The 6000-nt window shown below is 51.0% G+C and overlaps 1 protein-coding gene across 3 annotated transcripts in view; it reads right to left on the bottom strand.

Moving 5' to 3' along the window:
- Positions 1-482: 482 nt before the first annotated feature.
- The window catches only part of LOC119964389 (volume-regulated anion channel subunit LRRC8C-like), a 145481-nt gene continuing 139963 nt past the window's right edge, over positions 483-6000 (bottom strand). For all 3 annotated transcript variants that reach the window (XM_038793792.1, XM_038793793.1, XM_038793794.1), the window contains exon 4: positions 483-741. The gene's annotated coding sequence lies outside the window, so the exon portion shown is untranslated. The remainder of the gene's footprint in view (positions 742-6000) is intronic.

The raw sequence follows: 6000 nt of genomic DNA, 5'->3' as shown, positions 1-6000 counted from the left end.
TACGGGCCCCTGCAATGTATGTGCAGAGAATAAACAAGAATAAATTAACAATTTGTTAATGCAAAAGACAGTTGGGATGTAATAACTCAGTTACACATGATAGAGCATACCAAGTTGTTTGTTGTTCATTATGGAAAGGGGGATATTTGGGTTTTGAAATGCAATCATTGCTAAGTGCCCTACCTGGCTTGCTATCTTAATGTGACTGCTGCCAAGAGGGAATGTCTGGGAGCAGTCATGCTACATACAAGTTCAATAGAAACTGTAGTCTTTGAGCTCGTAACACCCAACGTTAGACCAAGAAATTGGAAACTAGCTATAATGTGATACTATTGTTCAGCTGAAAACAGATCAAATGTGGAACCTTCTTGGCTTCTATGGACCAGTTCCACAACAGGCGGATATTATTACTCAGTCAGCAAAGAAACCCAAATTAAACAAGGAACTAAAAGTTTCAGAAACATGCTTTTTTTCCTCCACCAAATCAGAGCTTACAGTCTGTTACACAGCCAACTCTCAGAGAAAATGGTTCTTGCAGTAAACATTTAATTATACATATGGTTTTCTAGCTTTTATGTATGATACAGAAATGGCAGTAAACAAACTTGTTGCAGAGATTAGAGCAACTTTGTCTGTGGCTTCATATAATGTTTATGCAATAGTTTTTATAGGCTGAATCTTCTGCAAACTCTTTGTGGGAATTGTAAAATTATAAAACAAATTTCATCATGGGAGAGTTATCTAAAAAGACAAAATAATGAATAATGTTTTAGATGCTACAAAAGCAAACATTAAATATAGTTAAATACTGCATATGAATAATTTTACATTAATTTTAGAACATAATTTTTATCTTATCTCAAATATGAAAATATCTGAGTCTGGATATTGCAAAGCACGATAGCCTTTGGGTACTGTCCAATGTAAAATTGTGACTTTGGGCAATTGAATTATGAGATCAATTTTTTACAACTTTTTCAGTCATCTCTCACACCCATTAAATCACAATTTTAAACCCATAAGTTTTGAGGTTTCAAACAAGCCAGCTGAGGGCAGTATGCAATCTCAATTTGGATTTTCATAGTATATCACCTGGCTTTGCAGCTGTCTTTAAAAAAGGCAAGTATTTGAACCTGCAGGTGGCAAGACAGAATTTGGAGGCGACAGGGTGTCAGACAAGGCCATCATTTACACTGAAACAACATGTTTCCCTTTGCTAACTGTGCTGATTCACAAGGTCTCAAATTTTGAAAGCTGAAGCAATACTGCAAATTTGTAAACACAAATATCAAAATGGCACATGGTAAATTTGTGAACCTAATAGTCTTCTTTAAAGGGCTGGAAATGTAATTAACATAATGAAAAATTAGTAGGTAGTTAACTCCTGTTATATAGTTGCCTTAGCATTACATTTAAAATTAAAAGCTTATCTGCATTGTATTTAACCACGTCACCCTTAAAATTTATATTCTCAAAAGACTACAGAGTTGAACTCCATAATGTATGATGCACGATCAATTGCACAAAGACTAAGGTTGGGTACAACTGTGGCTTTATTGCAGTAAGATGCGTGGCCTCCTGCTGCAGCTGGCGAAATGGCAGATCAATGGAGGACACGCATATTTATATTCCTCCTACTGGGCGGAGCCAGCCGGCAGGGGCTACCGGCGAACCTGTAATACAGGTCCTACCTTACATCCCCTAATACAGGTGTACAGTGGTTCACCACATTCACCCTCTGTTAAAAATGAGTCTGGCGGGGGTAGTGTGGGACTATATACAGTGTTGAGAATTATACACAGTGTCATAGAAAAGAAGTGGGGGTGGAAAAAAAATGTCCATTTTGACGGTCCGGTGCCCGTTAGAGGTTCAGTCGACCCGGTACTTTGACGATCCGCTGGGAGCGACGTAACGGAGGCGGCGATGTCGGTCCTGGCGGTGCCAGTGTCACCGATGTCGGTGCTGATGCTGGCCTGCTGTCGGGTGACTCCAGGAGCGTGCCGAAATCTTCTTCGTCCTCTTGCGTGGGCAGGGGGAGGAGGGATGCGCCTGGTGGGGTTAATGTTGGGAGCGCCGGGGGAGTGGAGGATGGCGCCTGGGCGGTGAAGTGCGTTTGGTTGGAACCTGACGGTGCCAGGTCCCTGACGGAGACAGTATCTTGGCGGCTGTCGGGGAACTCCACGTAGGCATACTGTGGGTTGGCGTGGAGCAAGTGTACCCTGTCCACCAACGGGTCCGCCTGTGGAGTCGGACGTGCCTATGGAGCAGGACCGGTCCTGGAGCTGCGAGCCAAGTCGGGAGCGACACCCCGGATGTGGACTTCCTGGGTAGGGTGAAAAGACGTTCATAGATTTCGTAGATTTCATAGAATTTACAGTGCAAGGGCAGCACGGTGGCCTAGTGGTTAGCACAACCGCCTCACGGCGCTGAGGTCCCAGGTTCGATCCCGGCTCTGGGTCACTGTCCGTGTGGAGTTTGCACATTCTCCCCGTGTCTGCGTGGGTTTCGCCCCCACAACCCAAAAATGTGCAGAGTAGGTGGATTGGCCACGCTAAATTGCCCCTTAATAGAAAAAATAATTGGGTAATCTAAATTTATAAAAACAAAAAAAAAAAAAAAAAAAGAATTTACAGTGCAGAAGGAGGCCATTCGGCCCATCGAGTCTGCACCGGCTCTTGGAAAGAGCACCCTAGCTCCACCCTATCCCCATAACCCAGTAGCCCCACATAACACTAAGGGCAATTTGGACCCTAAAGGCAATTTAGCATGGCCAATCCACCTAACCTGCACATCGTTGGACTGTGGGAGGAAACACGGGAAGAACGTGCAGACTCCACAGACAGTGACCCAAGCCGTAGCCGTAGCGGTGCACAGTAGCGACCGGGTGGAGTGTAGTGCATCAGGGAGGACCTCCTGCCAGCGGGGGGCTAGGAGGTTCCTGTTCCGTAGGGCCAGCTGGACGGCCTTCCAAACCGTCCCGTTCTCCCTCTCTACCTGCCCGTTTCCCCAAGGGTTGCAGCTTGTCGTTCTCCTGGAGGTAATACCCCTGCTGAGCAGGAACTAACGCAGCTCATCACTCATGAATGAGGATACCCTGTCACTGTGGATGTAGGTGGGTAAACCAAACAGCGCAAAGATTGTGTTGAGGTTGAGGGCTTTGATGACGGTGGCAGACATCATATCGGGGCATGGGATGGCGAATGGGAATCTGGAGTACTCATCGACCACACTGAGGATATATGTGTTGCGGTCGGTGGAGGGGAGGAGCCCTTTGAAATCAACGCTGAGGCGCTCAAAAGGGCGGGAGGCCTTCACCAGGCGCGCACGGTCTGGCCGGTAGAAGTGCGGCTTGCACTCCGCATAGACCTGGCAGTCCCTGGTGACTGTCCAACTTCCTCGCGGAGTAGGGCAGGTTGTGAGACTTGACGAGGTTGTACAGTCGAGTGACCCCCCGGGTGACAAAGGCTGTTGTGCAGGGCTCGGAGTTGGTATACTTGTGCGCTGGCACATGTACCTCAGGAGAGGGCGTCAAGGGGCTCGTTGAGCTTTCCGGGGCAATACAAAATCTCGTAATTATAGGTGGAGAGCTCGATTCTCCACCGCAAGATTTTATCGTTTTTGATCTTGCCCTGCTGTGTGTTATTGAACATGAAGGCTACCGACCGTTGGTCAGTGAGGAGAGTGAATCTCCTGCCGGCCAGGTAATGCCTCCAATGCCGCACAGCTTCAACGATAGCCTGGGCCTCCTTTTCGACAGATGAGTGCCGAATTTCAGAGGCATGAAGGGTGCAGGAAAAGAACGCCACGGGTCTGCCTGCCTGATTGAGGGTGGCGGCAAGGGCGACATCTGAAGCGTTACTTTCTACTTGGAAGGGCAGTGCCTCGTCTACTGCGTGCATCCCGGCCTTGGCTATGTCTGCTCTGATACGGGCGAAGGCGTGCTGTGCCTCGGCCGTGAGGGGAATTGCGTGGACTGTATGAGTGGGCGGGCCTTGTCCGCATAGTTCTGGACCCACTGAGCGTAGTACGAAAAGAACCCCAGGCAGCGTTTGAGTGCCTTGGGGAAGTGGGGGAGTAGAAGCTCCATGAGGGGGCGCATGCGGTCGGGATCGGGCCCCAGAATTCCGTTCTGGACCACATAGCCGAGGATGGCTAAGCGGGTCGTACTGAACATACACTTCTCTTTATTATAAGTAAGATTGAGAAGAGTGGCGGTGTGGAGGAATTTAGCGAGGTTGGCATTATGGTCCTGCTGATCATGGCCGCAGATGGTGACGTTATCTAGGTACGGGAACGTGGCCCGCAAACCGTACTGGTCGACCGTTCGGTCCATCTCCCTTTGGAAGACCGAGACCCCGTTAGTGACGCCAAAGGGAACCCTAAGAAAGTGGTAGAGACGTCCGTCTGCCTCGAAGGCAGTGCCTCGAAGGCAGTGTATGGACGGTACAATTTACGGATGGGGAGTTGGTGGTAGGCGGATTTTAGGTCAATTGTTGAGAAGACCCGGTACTGCACAATCTGATTGACCATATCAGATATGCGTGGGAGGGGGTACGCGTCGAGCTGAGTGTACCGATTGATGGTCTGGCTGCAGTCCACAACCGTTCTGTGTTTCTCCCCAGTTTTAACTACTACCACTTGGGCTCTCCAGGGGCTGTTGCTGGCCTCGATGATACCCTCCCGAAGCAGCCTCTGGACCTCGGACCTGATGAAGGCCTTGTGGTCGTATGACTAGGGGTATTACGGTACCTGGGAGTGTGAGCTACCATTGGTGCAGAGGGCTCGCTGCCCATTGGCCCAGGTATCGTGTTCTCCGTATTCCTATTGGCTAAGAGGAAGGTAGCTCCACCTACGAGGCGGGGTGTAAAAACCCGTGTTCCCCAGCAGCCAGGCCATTTCTGTACGTCTGCTGCCGGGCTCACCTCTTGCTGATTAAAGCCTTTTGTTTCGGACTTCACCTACGTTTCATATCCATTGATTGTGCATCAGGCCTTGTCCTGGGCGCTGTACCGTCTACTTCTGGTAGCAACGGGTTTGCAATCGTAAGTTAGATTGGCAAAGGGGGGGGGGGGGTCAACCTTTAGGGTCGCGAGGCCGCAAGCGATGAGTGGAGGTAGGGGCCCGCTGAATTTGAGGGTGAGGCTCTGGAGATTGCACTGAAAATCCAGGCCCAGCAAACGTGTAGCGCAGAGATTAGGAAGGATGTAGAGACAGAAACCGCTGAATTCTACGCCCTGGACTGTGAGAGTGACCGTGCAGAACCCTCGGATCGGGACAGAATGGGATCCGGAGGCCAGGGAGATCCGTTGATTGGCGGGGTGGACTGCGAGGGAGTAGCGCCTTACCGTATCCGGGTGTATGAAGCTTTCGGTTCTCCCGGAGTCCAGCAGGCAGGAGGTCACGTGGCCGTTGATTTTCACCGTTGTCGAAGCGGTGGTCAGGTTGTGTGGACGAGACTGGTCCAGCGTCATCGAGACGAGCTGCGGGTGATCGTCAGAGGTTTCAGACGGAGAGTGTTGGCGGCCCAGGTCGTGGGATGTCGTTGGCGTTCATGCCCCGTGGCGAAGGCAAGATGGCGGCGTCCGGAGGTCCTGCGGGGAACAAAATAGCGGCGCCCATTGCGGGGGCGGGACAAGATGGCGGCGCCCATGGGCCGCACGTTAGCGGAGCTGGACAAGATGGCAGCGCCCATGGGTCGCACGTGGACTGAGGGGAAGAAGATGGTGGCGCCCACTGGCCGCACGTGGCCCCAGGAGGAGAAGATGGCGGCGCCCATTGTGTGTTTGGCAGGGGGGAGGGGGCAATAGCGGCGACTGCGCGGGCCTGGCACACTGCGGCGAAGTGGCCCTTTTTATTACAAGACTTGCAAGCGGGCAGGGCAGCGTTGGTGAAGGTGCTTCTGTTGGCCGCAGAAGTAGCAGCGGGAACCCATGGGGTGCGCGAATTGGCGTGTGGCACAGGCGTATTGGTTAGGCAGGGCCCCAGCTGGGTGGGGTCATT

Source organism: Scyliorhinus canicula, chromosome 4 (genome assembly GCF_902713615.1).
Source record: "Scyliorhinus canicula chromosome 4, sScyCan1.1, whole genome shotgun sequence".
Taxonomy (NCBI): Eukaryota; Metazoa; Chordata; class Chondrichthyes; order Carcharhiniformes; family Scyliorhinidae; genus Scyliorhinus; species Scyliorhinus canicula.
This window is presented reverse-complemented; position numbering and strand designations above follow the sequence as displayed.